The sequence below is a fragment of the Molothrus aeneus genome, unplaced genomic scaffold (assembly GCF_037042795.1).
Source record: "Molothrus aeneus isolate 106 unplaced genomic scaffold, BPBGC_Maene_1.0 scaffold_36, whole genome shotgun sequence".
Lineage (NCBI taxonomy): Eukaryota > Metazoa > Chordata > Aves > Passeriformes > Icteridae > Molothrus > Molothrus aeneus.
The window spans coordinates 36,779-60,935 of record NW_027099027.1 but is presented as its reverse complement, the minus strand read 5'-3'; the positions used below and the strand labels follow the sequence as shown (position 1 = coordinate 60,935).

The window sequence follows — 24,157 nt, the reverse complement described above, 5'->3', positions numbered from 1 at the left end:
TCATCGCAGCTCCAACGCAGGCAGAGATGGAGCAAACCTGTGCTAGTGTTGTCGCTGAAATCCAAAATGCTGGACTTGAAATTTCTGCAACAAAAATCCAAGAAGTTCCACCCTGGAAGTATCTGGGATGGAAGATGACTGAGAAAACAATAACGCCGCAGAAGATACGGCTCCAGACCAGTGTCAACATTCTGCAAGACTTACAACAACTTTTGGGAGAAATCAATTGGGTCAGACCTGTTTTGGGAATCACCAACGACGAACTGGGTCCGATGAACTTTTCAATTTACTGAGAGGAAGCTGCGACATCACTTCTCCAAGAACCTTAACACCTGAAGCTTGTGCAGCCCTTGACAAGGTCATGGAAGCTCTCCAAAGACGACAAGCTCATCGCTGTATTCCGGAAAAGCCTTTCTTTTTTGCAATTTTAGGAGAAAAAAATGCAACTTTGTGGTCTCATTTTTTAGTGGGACCCTTCTGAGACAGATCCTTTGTTGATAATAGAATGGATTTTTCTTCCCTACACATTTCCAAAGACTATTTTCACAGTTTTAGAGATGATAGCCGAAATTGTAATTAAGGCCAGAACCAGATTGCTAACTTTAGCAGGTCAAGAATTTGCAGTTATCTATTTACCATTGAAAAAAGATTATCTTAATTGGGCAATGCAAAATTCTGATGATTTGCAGTATGCTTTGTTGGACTTCCCAGGTGTTTGTTCTGTTCATTACCCAGCTCACAAATTATTGCAAGCCAAATTGAGTTTTAGGGAGAAACCTAAGTTAAGTGAAGAACCCTTAAATGCAATAATTCTCTTCACTGATGGCTCTGGCAAAAGTCACAAATCAGTCGTAACTTGGTTGAACCAAAAAACTAATGCTTGGGAGTCAGACATTCAAATAGTAGAATGGTCTGCTCAGGTTGTTGAGCTTGCTGCTGTGGTTTGGGCTTTTCAGCTCTTTCCACAGCCTCTTAATTTAATCACAGATTCTGCTTATGTTGCTATTGTAGTTAAAAGATTAGAAGGGTCAATTTTAAAGGATGTTAGTCATGACACTTTATACCGTTGGCTCTCATGCCTTTATACAACTTTGCAGTATAGAACTAATCCACATTTTGTTTCTCACATCGGGGCTCATTCTTCGCTTCCTGGATTTTTAGTGGAAGGAAACGCGAGAGCGGACAAACTGACAATGGTTATTTCAAACACTTTGCCAAACGTTTTTGAACAAGCAAAACTGACCCATGCCTTTTTTCACCAAAACCCGCAAGCACCTCTGCGAATGTTTCAAATTTCCAAAAGTCAAGCTAAGGCTGTCATGAGTACTTGCCCTGACTGTCAGCTTGTGCAGCCTGCTGCTTCTACAGGAGCAGTCAACCCACGAGGTTTGCAAAGCCTGCAGTTATGGCAAACGGATATCATTAAATACCCTTCCTTTGGTAAATTTAAAAATATTCATGTTTCAGTGGACGCGTTCTCTGGTGCAGTTTTTGCTTCTCTTCACACAGATGAAACAAACAATCATGCCTGTCACCATTTTTTGCAAGCTTTTGCTTCATTGGGTGTGCCCCAAGAAGTAAAAGTGATAATAGTCCTGCATATATAGCTCAAAAATTAACCAAATTTTTAAAAACATGAAGTGTTCGTCGCATCCTTAGTATTCCTCACTCTCCCACAAGTCAAAAAATTATTAAAAAGACACATCAAATATTAAAACACATTCTTGATCAACAGAAGAGAGAAGTAGAAGTCACACCACAAATAAGGTTGAACAAAGCTTTGTATGTTTTTAATTTTTTAAACAACTCTGTTGCAAGACCCGATCCACCAATTTTTAAGCATTTTTCAAGTAACACACAAGCAAAACTGAAAGAAAATCCCCCTGTTTTAATTAGAAACCCTGAGACTGGACAAATTGAAAGTCCTTTCCAATTAATCATTTAAAAAGTATGCTTCTGTCTCTACAAGTGCAAAAATTAAGTGAATCCCAGCCAAAAACGCCAAACTGTACCGCACCCCAGAACGTGTCAACGAGTCCAAAACCATAAAAGCAAATACACAGACATAAGCTAAACAAAAAAATCACGAGTCACACCTGACATTCCTTATTCATCAGTAAAACCTACAAACTCTAATTTTATGTTATTTATAAGTGTGTCAATTGTTAGTTTCATAGAACTGATTTTTGGCAAAAGCCTAGTTTTTGTTTTGTTAAGTTATAAATCCCCTCTATTAGACTTTCAAAGATAAAATTTTATTTTAAATTCAAAAGCAAAGTTTTTAAATTAATATCTATGAGAAGATTTTTTGCCAAAAATTAGCTCATGAAAAAGATAAGGCAAAATCAAATGATATGCTGGTGTTAATTAGTTTTAATTGCTTCTTATAGTGCAAATTTGCCTGTGAAACAACCAAAACCAAATGTTTATGTGACCTTAGCCAAGGCAGCTGACTCAAATACCAAATGTTTGTCTAATTCAAAACCAAAAAAGGCTTTCTCAACCTGTCTAGTCAGCGTGCCAGTAAAAAATTTGCCTTTGATCAAAAAGCAATCTAATAGTAAGCCTAGTAAAATTAACAATGAGAGCAATCCCGTATTAAATTAAAACATTTAAGCCAAAAAACTTCCCAAAGCAATATCTAAACCCCCCAAATTAAAAATCCTTAATTCTTTAACAATAGATTTTTGCCTTATGTTTACAGCTAATGATTAGCAAAAAAGTAATCCTCTGAAGTACAATGTTATTCCCCATCATTTTGCATGCAGAAATTTAAGTGTTTGGTGTAATTATTCAAACAGTTGAAATGTACTTTCCAAAACTAACTAATATCCACAACAATTGCCAAAAGAATATTGGTTTATTGGTAAAGATAGAGCTTAGCAAAGCATTCCATCTCGCCTTCAAAGTAACCCATGTAGCATTGGAATGCTCACTGTAATAACACCTACTGCTAAAGCAGTCATTAAAAAGAAACATAAAAAAACAAAATCTGTTCATCATTATGATGAAAACTGAAAGAGTAATTTCATGCCTTAAATTGCTACCAAAAAATTTCAGCAAGTTTGTTTTTACCCCAAGTGGCTTCAGCAATGACATTGAACAATTAAATCAAGTTAGATGTTAGCTAAGTAAACAAACTAATGCCACATCCACAGCAATCAGTGATATGTTAACAAATGTTAATAGTGTTAAACATGCTACCCCTCAGAATAGAACAGCAATGGATTTTCTTTTACTAGCACATAAACATAATTGTGAAAATTTTGAAAGATTGTTGTATAAACCTATCTGATCATTCTGAATCCATCTGCAAAAGCTTACAAAAGCTGAAAATGTTGACAACTCAAATTTAAAAAAATAGTGAATCCTAATTAAATAATTTGTTCCAAAAACAGAGCTTTACACCTTAGCTAAAGAAACTTTGTAAGATAAGTGTATATATGTTAAGCGTTTTCGTAGTTACATTAGTAGTAATACCTTACATCAGTGTGTACAACAAATAATAAACAAAACGATCAAAAAAGTTTTTATCATACAAAAAAGAGAAGTAAAAAATAAATTCACAAAAAATTCTCAAAATATCACAAAAATAGTAGACGAAAGTATAAACATAGAAGAAAGTTTTAAATTAAAGCCTTAAAATCGACAATTTTTAAAAAAAAAATAACTTAAAATTGTTATCAAACATAACTTATGCCCTTTAAACTAACTAAACTTCCACAGCATTAAAATTGCTGTGTTGTAATACAGCAATGCTTAATGCAAGCAAAAAACCACTTTAAATAAGAAATAAGCAAATACATTATAGTAAAACTATGAAACACAAAGTAGTTAATAAACAACCCAATTACAACAGTTTCTTTTTAAGTAAATTGAGAGGGGGTATTGTGGGAATCCATAAAATCAGAGGATTTTGGGAAAGCTGCAAAAGGCAGGCCTCAGGGACTGCAGAACTGTGATAAGAGCTAAGCAGTAGCATGAGATTGGTCAGCAGAAAAATTATGTAAGAAGTAGAAAAGTAAGGACAAATAGAACAATGGTCTGTGTATTAACACTTGTCTAGAATAACTCCCTAACCTGCAGGAAAGTTTATCTAGCAAGACATTAGGAAAGTTCTAAGCTTAATAATGGAGCTCTGTGCTTTGTGTTTTAAGGCTTACAATCAAGGATTGGACTTGAAATAAGCAAGCATTGCTTTAAGCAAAAGTATGTGTGCTTATGGATTCCACAGCTGCCAGGGTGGGGTGGGGTTGGAAGGCAATTGGTAGAAATGGGATCCCAATTTGGAGCGGTGGGATGGGGATTGTGTGGGGCTGGCAGGGTGGGATGTATTTGATAGTAAATAAAACTTTCCGAGTTACTGATTTCTGTCCTGTTTATTTTCTGTCAGTTCTGTTTGCAGAGTGCCACCTTCTCAGCTGATTCAATTCCTATAAAAATCCCATTTTTTAAATCATCTAACCCAAACAACCCAAAACTAATATCCAAATAAAACCACCTACCCGCAATTAAATTTTTTTAAAATAATTTTAATTGGTTTAGAGTACTTAAGGATGTTATTAAAGTTTAATTGTTTGGTTAAAATGTATGAGAAATTATCGTGGTCTTTGGTTTTGTGTTTAGTATATTTGTAATATGAATTGTTTTACTAAGGTGTGTTAGATTGTATGTTAGTTTTTTTAGGACCACAGAGACTGGGATCAAATATGGACTGGGATCTTATGGACTGGTGTGAGAGATGGTCTGGAGTTCCCCTCATTTGCCTCATGACCATCCCAAGGACAGGTATCAGGACCCTGAGGACCCTGATTGGAATTCTGGCCTGCCTGAGGTGGATGCACACCAAAATCCTGAGGCCCCTGAGCAGAGTTCTGGCCTGCCAAGTGATTGTTTGCAGATGTATTTGCTGCTATGGTACCTTGCTTCTGGCAGGGCCTGCCAAGGGGCCACGTGCTCCATATGCTTGCACCTGCTTCGTGACAATAGCCCAGGAATCTTCCCACCTCTTGGCCAGATGAACTTGCTGGGGCGACTTTGGTGGTCCCCCCCGCCATGGAAAGTCCTTCATCTGCTTCACTACCACTATGACAAACAGAGACTGAAGCCCCCTCCCAAGGACTGAGACTGAGACCCCGTAATTCTGATACAGGGGGTGCTGGCCTGACTGGAGTGAGCCAAGTATTGCCTCAGGTGTGTTCGCTGGACCAAGAAAAGCAATGGGTCCCGCTCACTGCTGAGAACATGGACTATCTGCACCTGTTCCCCCCTTGATGGCTTCAATACCCTTATTCTTCATTGTATCTGTTCCCCCTCAGCAATTTCAACAGACTTATTCTCTGCTACCTGCTCCCCCCTCATGCAAAGGGCTATGATAGGCCTCTGAGTTAACCAGGGCTTTTCAGATCTTCCCAATATGACTGGGCGAACTCCAGCGACTGGACCACGAGGCCTTCATCTCTACGTTTGGTAGCTACACCCACTCTGTCTCCCCCTCTCTCTTTCTCTATTCTTTTCCTTTTTCCTGATTCCTTTAATGCATTTGCTGTGGTCATTCAAAAACAGGTGCATTTGTTTGATTGATACTGCAATCCCCTTCTGTGTTGCTTTTGCACTCTGAGATCAGCTAAAGAACCATCACAACCTCCATCTGTATGAGTGGATCGTGACAGTATCTCACCTTTAGCTGCTTCTTTCAACTCTCTTTCCACCAGCTCATTCCCTTCTTCCAATTCAGAGCTCACTTTCTAGTGGGCCTTGATATGCATGATGGCTGCCTTCTCAGGCAGCTGAACTGCTTCCAACAGTCTTATTGTCTCTTTGCATGTTTAATACTTTCCCCTTATGAATTCAACAGTCCTCTTTCTTTCCAAATCACTCAGTGGGCATGCACAACCCCAAATGCGTACCTCAAGTCGGTATAAATGTTGATTTCTCTTCATTTTGCCCGTTCTAAAGCACTTAGTTCAGCCTTTTGGGCAGAGGTGTTTGTTGATAGTGGTCCAGACTCTATTACCTCTCTGCAAGTGGTGACAGCATGCCAAGCATGTCTTTTTCCACTGATGACATTAACTGCTCCCATCGGTGAGCCAGGTCTTGGCATTATCGAGGGGGTGTCCTTCAAATCCAACGGCTGCAGTAGGTGGCCTCAATAGTTTCCAGGCAATCATGGATCTCTGGATCTCTTGTGCTGGACAATGCTCTTTTCCTGACCCAGAGATAGGGCAACTGAGAGGCATTTTAAAAACTTTTATTCCATTTTCAGTCTCATGAGAAGGCTGAGACAATACAGATGTTATAATTCACGCCATCACAATCAGAAGCCAACTGTTTCCTAATTACAATACACTTTAGGCGTCTCTTGGCCCATCAGCTTTTTGCCACGCCATGCTGTAGATGCCTTACAGCCAATCATCTGAAACTACCCTCGTGGGTCGCACTACACTGCATCTTTCATAGTTCCATTTCTCCAAAGTATCTAGTCTTACTTGCAAGGCCATCTTTTAAAACTTTTATCCATTTCTCTCTCATCAATATCTGTCCTATTCCATGGCATTTCTAAGTCAGCATTTCTTGTCTCAAAGTTTGGACATGGATGCATACAGTGTGGGCCTTCTGTCAGGCCTTGAGAACTCTCTACAAATCCATTGCCCACACATGGTCAGAGAGAAATCTGGGGAGAAATCCTGGAATTTTGGGAAAAATCCTGAAATTCTGGGAAAAAAACCCCAAATCTGGGATCATACTGGCAGTGATGGGGATTGTACTGAATTTGTAGTGATCATCATACTAGGATCATACTGCCATGCCATGGCAGATGGTGATCACACTGATGGAGACTGGGATCATACTGGGAGTGAGCAGGAGCCTGCGGGGGGGGGCAATTGCGACCATGTTATGGGCAAATGGGATATACTGGGAGTGACTGGGATTATGCTGAGGGTGACTGGGAGCAGCTGTGAGTAACTGGGATCATGCTAGGAGCAACTGGGAGGAACTGGGAGTGACTGGGTACATGCTGGGGGTGATTGGAAACAACTGGGCTTATACTGGGGTGAACTGGGATCATGCTGGAGCTGACTGGGATCATTCTGGCAGTGAGTGCCACTACACTGAGGCTGTCTGGGAGTGCTTGGGAGCAAATGGGATCATACTGGAAGGAACTGGAAAGATGCTGGAGGGAACTGGGCTACACTGGGAAATACTGGGAGTGACTGGAACAAAAGTGAGGATGAAAGAAAACAATTGGAACCATGTGGAGCACAACTGGTTCATACTGGCAGGGACTGGGAGCACACTGGGCTCATATTTGGATCATACTGGAAATGACTTGGCACATATATGAAGCAACTGGGATTCTGCAGGGAGTGAGGGGAAGTGACCAGGATCATACTGGGAGTGCTGAGGAAACTGGAAGCACACGGGGGGACCAACTGGGCTCGTACTGGGAGCAGCCACTGCCAGCCCTGGGACCCCCCAAAAACACCTCCCAGGATCCCCCCGAGGGCCATCTGCGGCTCGGCTTTGGAGCCCTGCCAGCTGCAAACATCCCCCCCCCCCAAAAAACCCCAAACTCAGGCACCCCCCGGGATATTTGGGCCGCGCTCCCCCTGCCCGGGCACCTGCAAAATGGGGGGCGATGCTCCCGGGGCTGCGGCGACTGCAGGATTCCCTCTCCCCTTCTCCAGCTGCTTCCTGCAGTTGCTCGGCCTCTTCCTCCCTCCCTCCTCATCCTCCCCCATTCCTGAAGGCCGAACCGTGAGGGGAAAGGGGGCAGGGAAAGGGCGGGAACCATGAAGGGAAAGGGGGCGGGGAAAGGGCGGGAACCGTGAGGGGAAAGGGGCGGGCTCAGGCCAAGGGCGGCAACTGTGAGGGGACACTCTGGGAGGCGGCACCCTGCAAACAGAACTGCAACGGACTGAACATGAATGAGAAAGAAACCAGTAAGTCTGAGAGTTTTATTTGCTGTCAAATACATCCCACATACCCAGCCGCACACAATCCCCATCCCACCACTCTAATTGAGATCCCACTTCTCCCAATCTCCTCCCAGCCCCATCTTACTTAGGTGGCTGAGAAATCAAGTGAGTTTGGTACGGCAGTGAGTTCTTTTGAGGTGGGTTTGTGCCATTTAGGGGTAAGATTGAGCTGTTTTCACTGGGATTTGAGTGGTTTTGAGGGGACAGATCCATCCCTCTTGGCTTCTGGAGTGGAAACACATGGAGAAGAGAAAAAAATTAACGTGAAATTAAAAGTAGAAGTAGCCAGGTGTGTTCCCAGCATGGATCACAGGGAATGTGAGTGACCAGGGCTGTGCCCAAAGTGCCTCCTCCAGTGGGGGATGGAGCTGCAGCAGCGCACAAAGCTCTTCCCGCACTCGGGGCACTCGCAGGGCTTCCCTTAGTGGTGCCTCCGTTGGTGTTGGGTCAAGTTGGAGCTGCAGGAGAAGCTCTTCCCACACTGGGGACACTCGTAGGGCCTCTCCCCACTGTGGATGCGCTGGTGGGTGACGAGGGTGGAGTTGTACTTGAATCCCTTCCCGCAGTCTGGGCAGCGGAAGGGCCTCTCCTCTGTGTGAATCCGATAGTGCCGGAGGAGGTGGGAGCTGGTCTGAAACCTCTTCCTGTATTTATCACACTCGTAGGGCCTCTCCCCTGTGTGGATGCGCCGGTGGGTGACGAGGTCAGAGTTGCGCTTGAATCCCTTCCCACAGTCGGGGCATTGGAAGGGCCTCTCCTCTGTGTGACTCTGATAGTGCAGGAGAAGATGGGAGCTGGTCAGAAACCTCTTCCCACACTTGGAACACTCATAGGGCCTCTCCCCTGTGTGGGTCCTCTGGTGCTGGATCAGGTGGGAGCTCCGGCTGAAGCTCTTCCCACACTCCCCACACTCATAGGGCTTTTCCCCAGTGTGGATCCTCTGGTGCCTGATCAGCTCGGAGTTCCACCTGAAGCTCTTCCCACACTCCACGCATGTGTGGGGCTTCTCCCCATCATGGAGCTGCTCATGGAGCACCAGCTCCGAGCTCTGGCTCCATCTCCGGCCGCCTTCCCTGTCCAGGCTGGCTCGTTCCCCCTCACATCCCCGCCATCTGCGTTTGCAGCCCCTCCTCGTGCGGCATCTCCGGGGCTTTTCCTCCCTGTTGGCTTCCTGCGCCGTGGAGCCGCTCAAAACGGCCTCTGCCACCAGGTTCTGCCGCAGGCATTTGTCCTCCCTGCTCTCCATGTTCAGCTCCTGCTCTGGGCGAGGAAGGACAAGGACAGCATGGGATTTGCCTCCGTGCCACAGGCAAGGGCAACGAGATCCCCCCAGGGCTGTGCTGCAGCCGGGGGCCGTGCTGGGCTGGGAGATGGAGCAGCACAGAGGGGAAAGGGGCACTGACTTCCTCCTTACCCGCCTCAGTGTCCCGGAGCATCTTCCTCTTCCTCGCAGCCTCTCAGGGTTGGCAATGGGAAATCCTGGTTTGGGGAAAACAAGGGATGAGCGCGTTTGTAGGAGCGTTGGGTGTAGCACGGTCGGGACGGATGGAGACGAGAGATCTCTGCAGCCAGGTCATGGAACTTGTGGTTTATTGCAAAGGACCTGGGTGCAGGGCCCTGCTTGGAGCTGCCAGCCACAGCTCGGAGCAGGCCTGAGAGAAGAGAGGGGGAGAGAGGATGAGAGGGTGAGAGAGTAAGAGGGGAAGAGTGTAAGAGAGTAAGGTTCCCGTTACAATACAATGAATCTTCTTCTGTGTTAAATATTCTATTTCTCACTAACCAGTCCAGTACAAGATACAAATCCTTTAGCATTTACATACAGCCTGTAAGAATCATTACATCACCATACTGTGTTACATTTTAAACCCTAAAAACTCCTCTTTGACCCCTTCTGCTGAGCTAGTAGGGTCTGCTGTGACCCTTGGACCTGTCAGCAAGCAGAGGGAAGTGTTTCATCAGAAGAGGATTACCTTCAGTCGGGCCACACCATTGTTTTCCTTTTGTTCAGTAACTAAGGTATCTAAAAGCTTGCTTTCATTCCAATCTTGCTTATAGTTTCTATATTCTCAAAAGCTTTTGAGAATATAGTAACTATAAGCAAGATTGGAATGAAAAGCCAGACAATAATATTTATAAGGCTTTCCTGTTCCATCTATGCCAACACAGGCTTAGTTTGAAGGTCTCTCTGCCCAGGTACATCTCTAGTCCGGCCATCTGGGCTCCAGAAAAACCTCCCAAACACCAAGATTCAGCCCTGGAAAAGCCTCCCAGGGGGTCCCCGTCCCTGGTCCCTCCCCTCTGGTGTTCAGGGGTTCCCCCCTGTCCCAGCTGCTGGGGTCACGCTTGGATTGGGGGTCCCCCTTCTCCTGGGTGCCCGCCCTGCCCAGGCTGCTGGCAGTGCCAGCAATGCCAAAAGCTCCCCCCTCTTGGCTCTCCCCATTTCGGGATGCCGGGGCTGTTTGGGCTCCCGGGCTCCCTTCTCCCCTCATTCTCTGCTCTGGGCTGCAGCGGCTCCAAGGAGTCCCCCCTGCCCCTCTCCAGGCTCTTGAGGCTCCCGCCAATGGCGGCGCTCCCCCCTCTCTGGGCTCCCCACTTTGGCCTCCTGGGGGACACAGGGCTCTGCTCCTCCAGGCTGCCTCTGCCGGCAGCCGCCACCGCCACCCCCGATGTCCCCCCGAGGGGCCTTTTCCGCTCAGCCTTGGACTTCTTCATTCTCCAAACATCCCCCCAAAAACCCAACCCAGGGACCCCCCGGGGATATCCGGGCCGGGCTCCCCCTCCCCGCTCACCTGCGCCATGGGGGGGGCGATGATCCCACAGGTGGGGGCTGTGACTTCAGGCAAGGCTGGAACGCATGGTTCCCTCAGCTCAGCCTTGATCCGCCCTTGTCCCTCCTCTTCCTCTTCCTCCCATCCTCCTCTTCCATACCCCCTCTAGCTCCTCTGTGTTATCCCCACTGCGTTCTCAACTTCCATCCCTCCCCCTTCAATCCCTTCTCCTCCTCCTCCTCCTCCGTAACCCCACCTCCTTCTCCTCCTTCCATCGCTGCTCTCTCTCCTTTTCCATCCCGCCCCTTCCATTCCTTCTCCTCCTCCTCCCCCCTTACCCCGCCTCCTCCTCCCCCTCCATCCCTGCCCTTCCCTCCCTCCTCCTCCTCCCCCAGCAGCAGCCACACCCTCGGTGCCCCGTTCCCGCAGCCCTCGCAGCCCGCGGCAGCAGCGGCGATGGAGCCGGGCCAGGTCGGCATGGGCAGCGCGGGGCTCTCGGCTGCTCCCAGCCGCTGCGGGCGGGGGGAACCCGGCCCGGGCCAAAGGAGAGGCAAACTGGGCAAACTGGGGGCTGCACATCCAAACTGGGCCTTGCTGGGGACCTGCCTGGCCACTGCCAGCCCTTGGGGCTCCTCTCGGCACATCCGCCAGGGGGGAACGCACACAGGCCTGGGGGATCCCAGCAGTGGCAGCACTGCCAGGGACTGGGCTGCACTGGGATCGTACTGACTGGGGCTGTACTGGCTTTGTAATGACATCGTACTGGGATCGTACTGGGAGTGACTGGGGCTGTACTGGCTTTGTACTGACATCATACTGGGATCATACAGCCGTATCAGGGCAGATTGTGATCACACTGATGGATACTGGGATCATACTGGGATCATACTGAGATCATGCTGGGAGCGAGTAGGAGCTTGCGGGGGGCAATTGACACCATGTTAGGGACAAATGGGATATACTGGGAGTGACTGGGATTATGCTGAGGGTGACTGGGAACAGCTGTGAATAACTGCTATCATGCCAGGAGCAACTGGGAGTGACTGGCTGCACGCTGGGGGTGACTGGAGAAAACTGGGCTTATACTGGGATGAACTGGGATCATGCTGGAGCTGACTGGGATCATTCTGGCAGTGAGTGCCACTACACTGAGGCTGACTGGGAGTGCCTGGGAGCAAATGGGATCATACTGGAAGGAACTGGAAAGATGCTGGAGGGAACTGGGCTGCACTGGGACATACTGGGAGTGACTGGAACAAAAGTGAGGGTGAAAGAGAGCAACTGGAACCATGTGGAGCACAACTGGTTCATACTGGTAGGGACTGGGAGCACACTGGGCTCCTATTTGGATCATACTGGGAGGGACTGGACTAATACTGGGAGGATCTGAGAGGGACTGGGAGCACACCCTGCACATCATCCCCCGTACTGGGCCTGACTGGGAGCAACTGGGAGCACACTGGCAGCAAATGGCATCATACTGGGACTGACTGGGCTGATCTAGGAAGCAACTGGAACCATACTGGAGGCAGCTGGGACCATACTGGGAGAGACTGGAGGCAACTGGGATTATACTGGGACCACACTGGGAAGGCTGGCATGTGACTGGGATCAAACTGGAGCTTACTGGGATCATATTGGGGTTGAAAGGGAGTGACTGGGATCACACTTTGGGCAGCTGGGAGCAACTGAGGGAAACTGGGATGATGCTGCAAGCAAACTGGAGAAACTGGGAAGGACTGGATGCCTGCTGGAGGCAACTGGGATATACTGGGCATGACTGGGGGATCATACTGGGAGAACTGACACCTTACTGGGGCCACTGGCAGTGCCTGGGAATGACTGCAGACATGCTGGGGGCAACTGGGATATACTGGGAGTGTCTGTAACCATACTGGGGGGACTGGAACCACACTGGGAACAACTGGGACCATGCTGGGGAGAACTGGGACCATACTGGGGGCAACTGGGAGTGAGTGGGATCATACTGGGAGGGACTGGGATCATATGGGGAGTGACTGAGACTATAGCAGGGGCAACTGGGTTCAACTGGGACCATCCTGGGAGTGTCTGTAACCATTGGGGAGTGACGGAAGCACACTGGGAACAGCTGGGCCCATGCTGGGAGCAACTGGAATCACTCTGAGGGTGACTGGAATCATGCTGGGATTGACTGGGAGCAACTGGAATGGAGCTGAAAGCAACTGGGAGGAAGTGGGGGTGACTGGGAACACGCTTGAAGCAACTGGGATAAACTGGGAGAGACACTGAGTTACTGGGATCATACTTGAGGGTACTGGGGTCATGCTGGCATTGATAGAGAGTAACTGGGATCACACTGGAAGCACTGGAATTCTACTGGGAGTGTCTGGGAGCAACTGGGATTAGACTGCAAGTGACTGGGATCATACTGGGAGTGGCTACAACCATACTGGGATTAGAGTGGGTGTGAGTGGACCCTGACTGGGGGTTACTGGGACCTACCAGGCCCATCCTGAAAGCTGACTGGGGACTTAATTAGCAGAGCTGGGAGCAACTGGGGTAAAACTGGGGGCAAGTGAACCACACTGAGGTAATGGGGAGTGCCTGGCAATCACTGCCAGAATGTTCAGGGCAACTGGGATAGACTGGGAGGGTCTCCGACCATCCAAGTGGTGATTGGGACCAAAGTGGGAGTGACTGGGAAGGTGTTGGGGGAATTGGGAACATACTGGGGTCAAGTGGGAGTGACTGGGGCCCTGCTAGGAGAGACTGGGATCATACTGGGAGTGCCTAGGACTATGCTAGGGACAACTGGGAGAACTGGGAACACACTGGATGAAAGTGCGAGGAACTGGGAGCAACTGGGACTGTGCTGGTAGTAAATTGCATGATCATACGGAAGGACTGGCAGGGACTGTCTTCATACTGGGAGCAACTGGAATCCTGCGGGGAGTGAGGGGATGTGACCAGGATTATACTGGGAGTGCACAGGCCTATACTGGGAGCAAGTGGGCTCATACGGGGAGCAGCCACTGCCTGAAACTGGACCCCCCAAAAACACCTCCCAGGGCCCCCTGATGTCCCCCCGAGGGCCATCTGCGGCTCGGCTTTGGAGCCCTGCCAGCTGCAAACATCCTCCCCAAAATTCCCAAACTCAGGCACCCCCCGGGATATTTGGGCCGCACTCCCGCTGCCCGGGCAACAGCAAAATGGGGGGCGATGCTTCTGGGACTGCGGTGCCTCCAGGGAGCGTCCAGGCCACGAGATTGTCCCTCTCCTCTTGTACTGCGGGTGCTCGGCCTCTTCCTCCCTCCTCCTCCTCCTCCCCCGTTCCTGAAGGCCGAACCGTGAGAGCAAATGGGGCACGGAAAGGCCGGAACCCTGAGGGGAAAGGGGGCAGGGAAAGGGCGGGAACCGTGAGGGGAAAGGGGTCGGGGAAAGGGCGGGAACCGTGAGGGGAAAGGGGGCGAGGAAAGGGCGGGACCGTGAGGGGAAAGGGGGCGGGGAAAGGGCGGGACCGTGAGGGGAAAGGGGCGGGCTCAGGCCAAGGGCGGCAACTGTGAGGGGACACTCTGGGAGGCGGCGCCCTGCAAACAGAACTGCAACATAAACGGGAAAGAAAGCAGTAAGTCTGAGAGTTTTATTTGCCATCAAATACATCCCACACACCCAGCCCCCCACAATCCCCATCCTACCTCTCCAAAAAGGGATCACACTTCTGCCTGTCTCCTCCCAAACCCATCTAAGCCTGGTGGCTCTAGAATCGAGTGGGTTTGGCATGGAATTGAGGTTTTCTGAGGTGGGAATGAGCTCTTTTGGGGTAATATTGAGCTGTTTTAAGTGGGATTAGGGTTGTTTTGAGGTGACAGATCCATCCCTTTTGGCTTTTGGAGTGCAAAGAGATGGAGAAGAGAGAAACATTAAGGTGAAAAAAAAAGGAAAACAAGCCACATGTGTTCCTAACATGGACCACAGGGACTGTGGCTCACCAGGGTTGTGCCCAAAGTGCCTCCTCCAGTGGGGGATGGAGCTGCAGCAGCGCACGAAGCTCTTCCCGCACTCGGGGCACTCGCAGGGCTTCCCTTACCGGTGCCTCCGTTGGTGTCGGGTCAAGTTAGAGCTGCAGGAGAAGCTCTTCCCACACTGGGGACATTTGTAGGGCCTCTCCCCAGTGTGGATGCGCTGGTGAATGATGAGGCTGGAGTTGTGCTTGAATCCCTTCCCACAGCTGGGGCAGCGGAATGGCCTCTCCTCTGTGTGAATCCGATAGTGCAGGAGGAGATTGGAGCTGGTCTGAAACCTCTTCCTGCATTTATCACACTCGTAGGGCCTCTCCCCAGTGTGGATGCGCCGGTGCTTGACGAGGGTGGAGTTGCGCTTGAATCCCTTCCCACACTCGGGGCATTGGAAGGGCCTCTCCTCTGTGTGATTCGGAAAGTGCAGGAGGAGATGGAAGCTGGTCAGAAACCTCTTCCTGCATTTATCACACTCATAGGGCCTCTCCCCAGTGTGGGTCATCTGGTGCCTGATTAGGTCAGATCTCTGGCTGAAGCGCATCCCACACTCCCCACACTCGTAGGGTCTCTCCCCAGTGTGGATCCTCTGGTGCTTTATAAGGGCAGAGCTCCTCCTGAAGGTCTTCCCACACTCCCCACACTCGTAGGGCCGTTCCCCAGTGTGGATCCTCTGGTGCACGATCAGGTCGGAGTTCCACCTGAAGCTCTTCCCACACTCCCCACACTCGCAGGGCCGTTCCCCAGTGTGGAGCCTCTGATGCTGGAACAGGTTCCCTTTGTGTCCAAAGCTCTTCCCACATTCCACACATTGGTAGGGCCGTTCCCCAGTGTGGATGCGCCGGTGCTTCACGAGGGTGGAGTTGCGTTGGAATCCCTTCCCACAGTCGGGGCAGTGGAAGGGCCTCTCCTCTGTGTGACTCTGATAGTGTCGGAGGAGATGGGAGCTGGTCTGAAACCTCTTCCTGCAGTGATCACACTCGTAGGGCCGTTCCCCAGTGTGGGTCCTCTGGTGCCTGATCAGGTCGGAGTTCCACCTGAAGCTCTTCCCACACTCCTCGCACATGTGAGGCTTCTCCCCATCATGGAGCTGCTCATGGAGCACCAGCTCCGAGCTCTGGCTCCATCTCCGGCCGCCTTCCTGGCCCAGGCTGGCTCTTTCCTCCTCACATCCCCGCCATCTGCGTTTGCAGCCCCTCCTCGTGCGGCATCTCCGGGCCTTTTCCTCCCCGTTGGCTTCCTGCGCCGTGGAGCTGCTCAAAACGGCCTCTGCCACCAGGTTCTGCCGCGGGCATTTGTCCTCCCTGCTCTCCATGCTCAGCTCCTGCTCTGGGCGAGGAAGGACAAGGACAGCATGGGATTTGCCTCCGTGCCACAGGCAAGGGCAACGAGATCCCCCCAGGGCATCCCCGGCAGGACAGCACTGCCCCCGATGTCCCCCCGAGGGGCCTTTTCTGCTCAGCCTTGGACTTCTTCATTCTCCAAACATCCCCCAAAAACCCAACCCAGGGTCTGCCCAGGATATCCGGGCCGGGCTCCCCCTCCCCGCTCACCTACGCCATGGGGGGGGGCGATGATCCCACAGGTGGGGGCTGCGAATTCAGGCAGGGATCGAGACCGCGTGGCTCCCACAGCTCAGCCTTGATCCCCCTTTGTCCCTCCTCTTCCATCCCCGCTCATCATCCGCCTCCTCGCTAACCCCACCTCCTTCTCCTTCTCCCCCCTCCTCTTCCATAGCCCCATCTCCCCCTTCCTAACCCCGCCTCCTCCTCCCCCTCCATCTCTGCCCTCCTCCTCCTGCTCAGCCTTGATCCGCCTTCGTCCCTCCTCTTCCTCTCGCTCCTCCTCTTATCTCCACCTCCTTCTTCTCCTCCATCCCTCCTCCCTCTCCTCCCCACCCTCACCCCGCATCCTTCATTACTCTTTCTCCTCCTGCTCCTCCTCTTCCATCCCCCCTCCTCCTCATCCCCTATCTTATCCCCACCCCCCATCTCCTTTTCCATCCCGCCCCTTCCATCCCTCCCCCTGCTCCTCCCCGCTAACCCCGCCTCCTCCTCCCCCTCCATTCCTGCCCTTCCCTCCCTCCTCCTCCTCCCCCAGCAGCAGCCACACCCTCGGTGCCCCGTTCCCGCAGCCCTCGCAGCCCGCGGCAGCAGCGGCGATGGAGCCGGGACAGGTCGGCATGGGCAGCGCGGGGCTCTCGGCTGCTCCCAGCCGCTGCGGGCGGGGGGAAGCCGGCCCGGGCCAAAGGAGAGGCAAACTGGGCAAACTGGGGGCTGCACATCCAAACTGGGCCTTGCTGGGGACCCTGCCTGGCCACTGCCAGCCCTTGGGGCTCCTCTCGGCACATCCGCCAGGGGGGAACGCACACAGGCCTGGGGGATCCCAGCAGTGGCAGCACTGCCAGGGACTGGGCTGCACTGGGATCGTACTGGGACTGACTGGGGCTGTACTGGCTTTGTAATGACATCATACTGGGATCGTACTGGGAGTGACTGGGACTGTACTGGCTTTGTACTGGGATCATACTGGGAATGTACTGGGGATGTACTGGCTGTGTACTTGGATTGTACTGGGAGTGACTGGGAATATACTGGCATCATACTGGGATCATACTGGGAGTGACTGGGACAATTCTAGGTTTCTATTGATATTATACTGGTATCGTGCTGGGACGGGACTGGGTTTGTACTGACATCATACTGGGATCATACTGCCATGCCAGGGCAGACTGTGATCGCACTGATGGACACGGGGATCATACTGGGCTCATACTGGGAGAGAGTAGGAGCCTGCAGGAGGCAACTGAGACCACGTTAGGGGCAAATGGGATATACTGGGAGTGACTGGGATGGAGGAGCTGTGAGCAACTGGGATCATGCTAGGAGCAACTGGGAGGATCTGGGAGTGACTGGGAGCCTGCTGGGGGTGATTGGAAACTGCTGGGCTTATACTGGGATGAACTGGGATCATGCTGGAGCTGACTGGGATGATTCTGGCAGTGAGTGCCACTACACTGAGGCTGACTGGGAGTGCTTGGGAGCAAATGGGATCATACTGGAAGGAACTGGAAAGATGCAGGAGGGAACTGGGCTACACTGGGACATACTGGGAGTGACTGGAACAAAAGTGAGGGTGAAAGAGAGCAACTGGAACCATGTGGAGCACAACTGGTTTATTCTGGCAGGGACTGGGACCACACTGGGCTCATCTCTGGATCATACTGGGAGGGACTGGACTAATACTGGGAGGATCTGAGAGGGACTGGGAGCACACCCTGCACATCATCCCCCATACTGGGCCTGACTGGGGGCAACTGGGAGCACGCTGGCAGCAAATGGCATCATACTGGGACTGACTGGGCTGATCTAGGGAGCAACTGGAACCACACTGGAGGCAGCTGGGACCATACTGGGAGAGATTGGAAGCAACTGGGATTATACTGGGACCACACTGAGAGGGCTGGCATGTGACTGGGATCAAACTGGAGCTTACTGGGATCATATTGGGGTTGAAAGGGAGCGACTGGGATCACACTTTGGGCTACTGGGAGCAGCTGAGGGAAACTGGGATGATGCTGCAAGCAAACTGGAGGAACTGGGAAGGACTGGATGCATGCTGGAGGCAACTGGGATCTACTGGGCATGACTGGGGGATCATACTGGGATAACTGACACCTTACTGGGGCCACTGGCAGTGCCTGGGAATGACTACAGACATGCTGGGGGCAACTGGGATATACTGGGAGTGTCTGGAACCATACTGGGGGGACTGGAACCACACTGGGAACAACTGGGACCATGCTGGGGAGAACTGGGACCACACTGGGGGCAACTGGGAGTGAGTGGGACCATGCTGGGAGGCACTGGGATCATCTGGGGAGGGACTGGGACTAGAGCAGGGGCAACTGGGTTCAACTGGGACCATCCTGGGGGTGTCTGTAACCATAGGGGAGTGATGGAAGCACACTGGGAACAGCTGGGCCCATGCTGGGAGCAACTGGGATCACACTGGGGGCACTGGCATCAGACTGGGAGTGACTGGGAGCAACTGGGATTAGACTGCAAGGGACTGGGATCATACTGGGAGTGGCTACACTCATACTGGGAGTATACTGGGCGTGAATGGAACCCGACTGGGGCTTACTGGGAGCTACTGGGCCCATGTTGGGAGGAAAATGTGACACACTGGGAGCAACTGGGATTGGCTGGAAGGTTCTGGAACCATGCTGAGAGGACTGAGACTACAACTGGGGCAACTGGGATCATCCTGGGAGCAACTGGGGCCACCCTTTGAGCAACAGATGGAAACTGGGATGATGCTAGAGGAAACTGGGAGGAACTGGGAAAGACTGGGATCATTCTGAGGTAACTGAAACATACTGGGAGTGTCTCTAACCATCCTGGGGGCACTGGAACCACACTGGGAACAGCTGGGATCATGCTGGGAGCAACTGGGACGATGCTGGGGGAAACTGAATCTACCCTGGAGGCAACTGGGCACGACTGGGACCCTGCTGGGAGGGACTGGGACTATTCTTGGGGCAACTGGGATCATCATGGGAGGAACTGGGAACATCTGGAATTATGCTGGGAGCAACTGGGATCACACTGGGATCCCAGTGAGAGCAGCTGAGTCCATGCTGGGTTACACTGGGATCTCATTGAGAGCGACTGGAATCACACTGGGATTGACTGGGAGTGGCTGGTTTTGTGGATTTTGGGGGTTTGGATTTTGGGGGATTTTCTTGGCATTTTGAGGGGGAGTTTTTCTGGGGGTGTTTGGGAGTTTATTGAAATTTCTTGTGGCTGTTTTTGAATTTTGGGGATTTTACTGGGATTTTGTTGGGATTTTTTGGGATTCTCAGAAATTCCTGGGGTTTTATTGAGATTTTTAGGAGATTTTGAGGCATTTTATTGGAATTGTGGTGGCATTCAGAGGGATTAATTGGGGATTTGGGGTTTTTGGGATTTTTGGTGGGATTGTGGGATTTGGGGAGGTTTGGGTGTTGCAAGAATTTCTTTGGATCTTGGGGGAGATTTTGTGGGACTTTTTCTGGTTTTGGGGACATCTTTGGGGGATTTGCGGAGTTTAATCAGGATTTTTGGGGTTTTTGGCATTCCAAAGGATTTTATGGGCTTTTATTGGGATTCTAGAGTGTTTTAATGGGATTTTGAGAGATTTCAAAGGATTTTGTGGGTTTTATTGGGACTTTCGGGGCTTTTAAGGAGATTTTGGTGCCTCTCAGCCCTTCCCCACACCCAGGGAATGCCCCAAAGCGCCCCTAAAATTCCACAAAAACCCCACAAATCCCCAAAAATTACAAGAAAACCCTCAAAAACCCCACGGAATCTCCAAACATCCCAGTGGAACTCACCAAAATTTAAAAAGCTCACTAAATTTTCAATAAATCTCCCCCCAAAAGCCCCCACAACCCCAACAAAACACCAAAAATCCAAAATCCCCCAAATCAACAAAACCCCCCAAAATCACATAACCATCACAAAACCCAATCATTCTTCCCAAAAGCTCCAATACTTCCCCCCAAACTCCAAACAAAATCCCCCAAAGCCCAAAAAAGCCAACCCGAAATCCCCAAAAACCCTCTCAGAACCCCAAAATCCCCACAAACCCCCCCAGACTCAGTGGGGCCATCCTGGATCAGGGGGCACCGGCCGGTGGAACAGGAGCCACTTCAGGGGGCCCTGGGAGCTTTTTGGGGAGGGGGCACCATGGGAGACCCCCCAAAAACCAGGGGCGGGGGGGAACCTCTGCTGTGCCCCCTCCCCCCGAAACCCCCAGAGCCCGGTTCAGGGTGGGCCTGGGACCCCCCGGGACCCCCAAATCTCCCCCGGGACCCCTCCAGGAACCCCAAACCCCCCAGAGCTCCCCCAGTGTTGGCCTAGAACCTCTCTGGACCCCCAAACACTCCCCAGGACCCCAAAAACCTCCCCAGGACCCTCAACCCCCCCCCAGTTCTCCCCAGAATTCACCCCAGACCCACCTGAGACGCCCCCAAATCCATCAAACTGCCCCAAATCCCCCTCAGACGCCTCAATCCCCCCAAACCTCATGAAATCGCCTCAGACTTCTCGAAATTCCCCAGACCCACCTCAGAACGGCCCAGATCCTCTCGCAATCCCACAAAATCCCCTCAGATTCTCCCAATTCCTCTCAGTTCCCCCTAAACCCACCTGAGAACGCTCCAGACGCTCTCAAGCTCCCCCCAAAGCTCCCTAAAGCCCCCTCAGACCCCCTCATTCCCCCCAAACCCACCGCACACCCTCGTGTTTCCCGTCGATGCCCCCAGAAATCCCCAATTTCCCCTCAGACCCGCCCCAAACCCCCCCAGTTTCCTCCTGGCCCCACCTCAGTTACGCTCTCCCCTCACAATCTCCCGCCTCCGCTGCGTGCAAGAGCTCCCAGCCAATAGCGACGCGCCCCGCTGTGAACCAACCAATCACGGGCTGCCCGTCCCCAAGCCAACCAATCACAGCACGGCTCTTCTCAGCAACGCCCGCCTTCCCCGCACCTCCCCAGCCAATCAGAGGCGACCCGGAAGCGTTGCCCCCTTCCCCGCTGCCGACGGGGACCCCCCGGGCTCGGGACAGGAGTGGGAGGGGCCTGAGAGGGGATCGGGGGGGGGGGGGGGCGGGGGAGGGTCCGAGGGGGCCTGGGGGGGCTTTTGGGGGGTCTGGGGAGGGGTCCTGGGGCACTGTGGGGGGACCTGGGGGGTGCAGATGGATCCTAAGAGGGGTCTCGAGGAGGGGCCGCAAGACATGAGACACTCATGCCACAGTGTAAGCTGTAAGCTTCCTTAGCCAATCATGTTATGACACACAAACCTCCAGCACTGCATCCTAAACTTCTTGTTTACCATTGGAACTACTTTGATTTTTTCTAGATCTTGAACTCTAACACACTAAACTTTCCTCCACTTCAACTTTCCTCCCCGTGTGTGGTGGTTTGACAGGAAATATGTTTTCTGGGATGCTGTGGTTAGGCCAATGGATGTTCTGATTTTAATATTGGCACCTAATGTGGCCACCTGGGCATTGGAACCACCTCTGAGAACACAGGGGTTAAAAGCAGAGCACTCGCGGGGGAAGTTCTCTGGGGTTTCCGGCGGGAAAGAGTTCAGGTCTCTGCCCCGGCCCAGCTGCTGGCTGGGCGGGCGGAGGGGAAAAGCCATGTGGCCGGGAGAGGTAGGCCTGACCCCGGGGCTGGAAGGGTGGAAGAGAGAGAGAGAGACACCGGGAGCCATCGGGCAGCCCCCCGGGAGACAGAGAGAGAGAGAGAGAGCCGGTGCCTGGGACTGTGACCTTGAACCTTGATAAACATGGGCCTGTGCCGGCAGCACGGCTGGGACGGAGAAGAAGGGGGGTGCAGCCGGCCGCTTGTAGGAGCTTTTAACCCCTTTTTGGACAATGAAAACTTTACAGAACATTGACCTTTCCTAGAAGATAGAGTGGAAGATGAGGAAGGAAATGGGCAAGTGTGAGAGAGGTCTGGGCAAGTGAGAGATGTTGGAAGAATAGAGAAGAATCTTAGTGGGAAGAGATGATGGAGTGGCTTTTGCTGGACTCTTTTTGTACAGCCATGGACAGAACCATGTTCCTTGTGACACAGAGACTGCATCCAGGGGGAGGCAATGCCTCAGGACCAAGAGGGTTCAGTGTTGGTGCCCCTCGGCCCCAGGGGGTGAAATATGGGGGGGACAGGTGTCCCAAAGGAGAGACTGTGCCCTTTTTGGATCGGGACAAAGCATCCTTAAAATTTGACCCTAGAAGCAGCTCTGGTCCATGTTCAGTGGTGAGAGCACTGGACATGAAAGGAAGAGGTCCCCATTGGCACAAGAAGGACTCCTTCTCCTCTTGATGAATGAGGATTGAGTATTCTGAAGGGTGGTGCCGGACTGAGAGTCGATGATTTGGGGGATGTATTGTATTGGGAATTTGGTGGGGAAGAGGAAGAGATGTATTTGTGAAGTTTTCATTTTCCTTGTGTGTTTCTTTTATTTTGTTGTTTTTTTCCTTTCCCTTGTAGTTTAGTTAATAATTTATTTTTTTTTCCCAAGTGGGAGCCTGCTGTGCTTATTCCCGGTCACATCTCACAGCAGAAACCAGGGAGAGGGTATTCTCATGGGGGCACTGGCATTGTGCCAGTGTCAAACCATGACACAGTGTAGGGGGTGGTGCTGCTTAAGGGGGAGCCAGGGGCTGCTTCAGCAGTTCCTACTCTCATCTGGTCATTTGGGTTGGCCTTGACATCCCAAGTATGGCTTTGCCAGCCTGAGACGCAGAAGAGGGGTTTCATTCTTCACTTCCATGTATCCACAAGCCCTGGTTTTGACAATAATTCAGAAATTTGGGGAAGAACAGACAAATGAATTAAACAGTGTGGCCAAGCAGATGCAGAGACAAGGAGATGAGCAGCAGGGTGCTGGAAAGGAGCCCCGCTCTGAGGCTGATCCACTCCTCTGTGCCCCTCGGCAAGGCGGGAAAGGGGCTGTAAAGCCCCGTTTGAGCTGAGAGCACGAAGCAACTGCAGTTCCCCCCATCTTCCGAGGGCAGAGAGAAGCGAGCACGGCGCGGAATTGCAAAGCACAGCCCTGCAGCCCCGCGCTGCCCTCTCGCTCTTTCTCCATGCGCGCAGCCCAGCGGTGGCCACAGGGCAGGGTGACCCCGCCGCCCGCGGCCGCCCGCACCCGGCACGGGCGGCGATCTCCAGCCCCCCGCAGCATCTGGGGCTCAGGCTGCCTCTTGCCGGGCACCTCATCGCTCTCCATCCATGGTGCTGGTCCGGGATGAGCCTGCGGCCGCCCAGAGCAGCATCTGCCCGCGGCAGGAGCAGCGCTGCCGGCCCCGGGCTGCGAGCGGGCGGCCCCGGCCGATGCTTCCCGAGCGGCTGCAGGCGCCTGTCGTGAGAAAGGAATGTTCTTCCTGTCCCGCCCCGTCCCCTTTCAGAGCCCTGCGTTTCCCAGCCGGCCGTAGGATTCCCTTCCCAATATATTCTTCCCTTCAGCTGTCTGTCACTATTTCAGGGGTTTCTCCAGCCTGCAGTAACATAGTCAGTCTTTATGCTGGCTTAGGGGAAACATTTCCCTGCAAGACTCAGAGCTTGAGCTCATCTCCTTGCCCCAGTGAGGGATTCACCTGCAAAGTGCACGCAGACGCCTCTGTGACTTTTTTGGATGCAGCTCTTGGAAGAGGCTGCCCAGAGAAGCTGTGGCTGCCCCGGATCCCTGGGAGTGTCCAAGGCCAGGCTGGAAGGAGCTTGGAGCAATAGGACAGTGGAAGGCGGTGGAATGAATGATCTTTAGTGTCCCTTCCCACCCAAACCACTCTGGGATTCTGTGATTTGTCTCTGCTTAGGCATGTCCATGCAGACACCTGAGGCTTGGGCTTTCATGCCA

The 24,157-nt window shown here is 51.8% G+C and overlaps 2 pseudogenes; one reads left to right on the top strand and one right to left on the bottom strand.

Annotated features, from left to right (window-relative positions):
- The window catches only part of LOC136570728 (uncharacterized), a 2,607,743-nt pseudogene that overhangs the window by 2,568,574 nt on the left and 15,012 nt on the right, over positions 1–24,157 (top strand).
- On the bottom strand, positions 14,480–23,530 carry LOC136570741 (zinc finger protein 345-like; annotated as a pseudogene).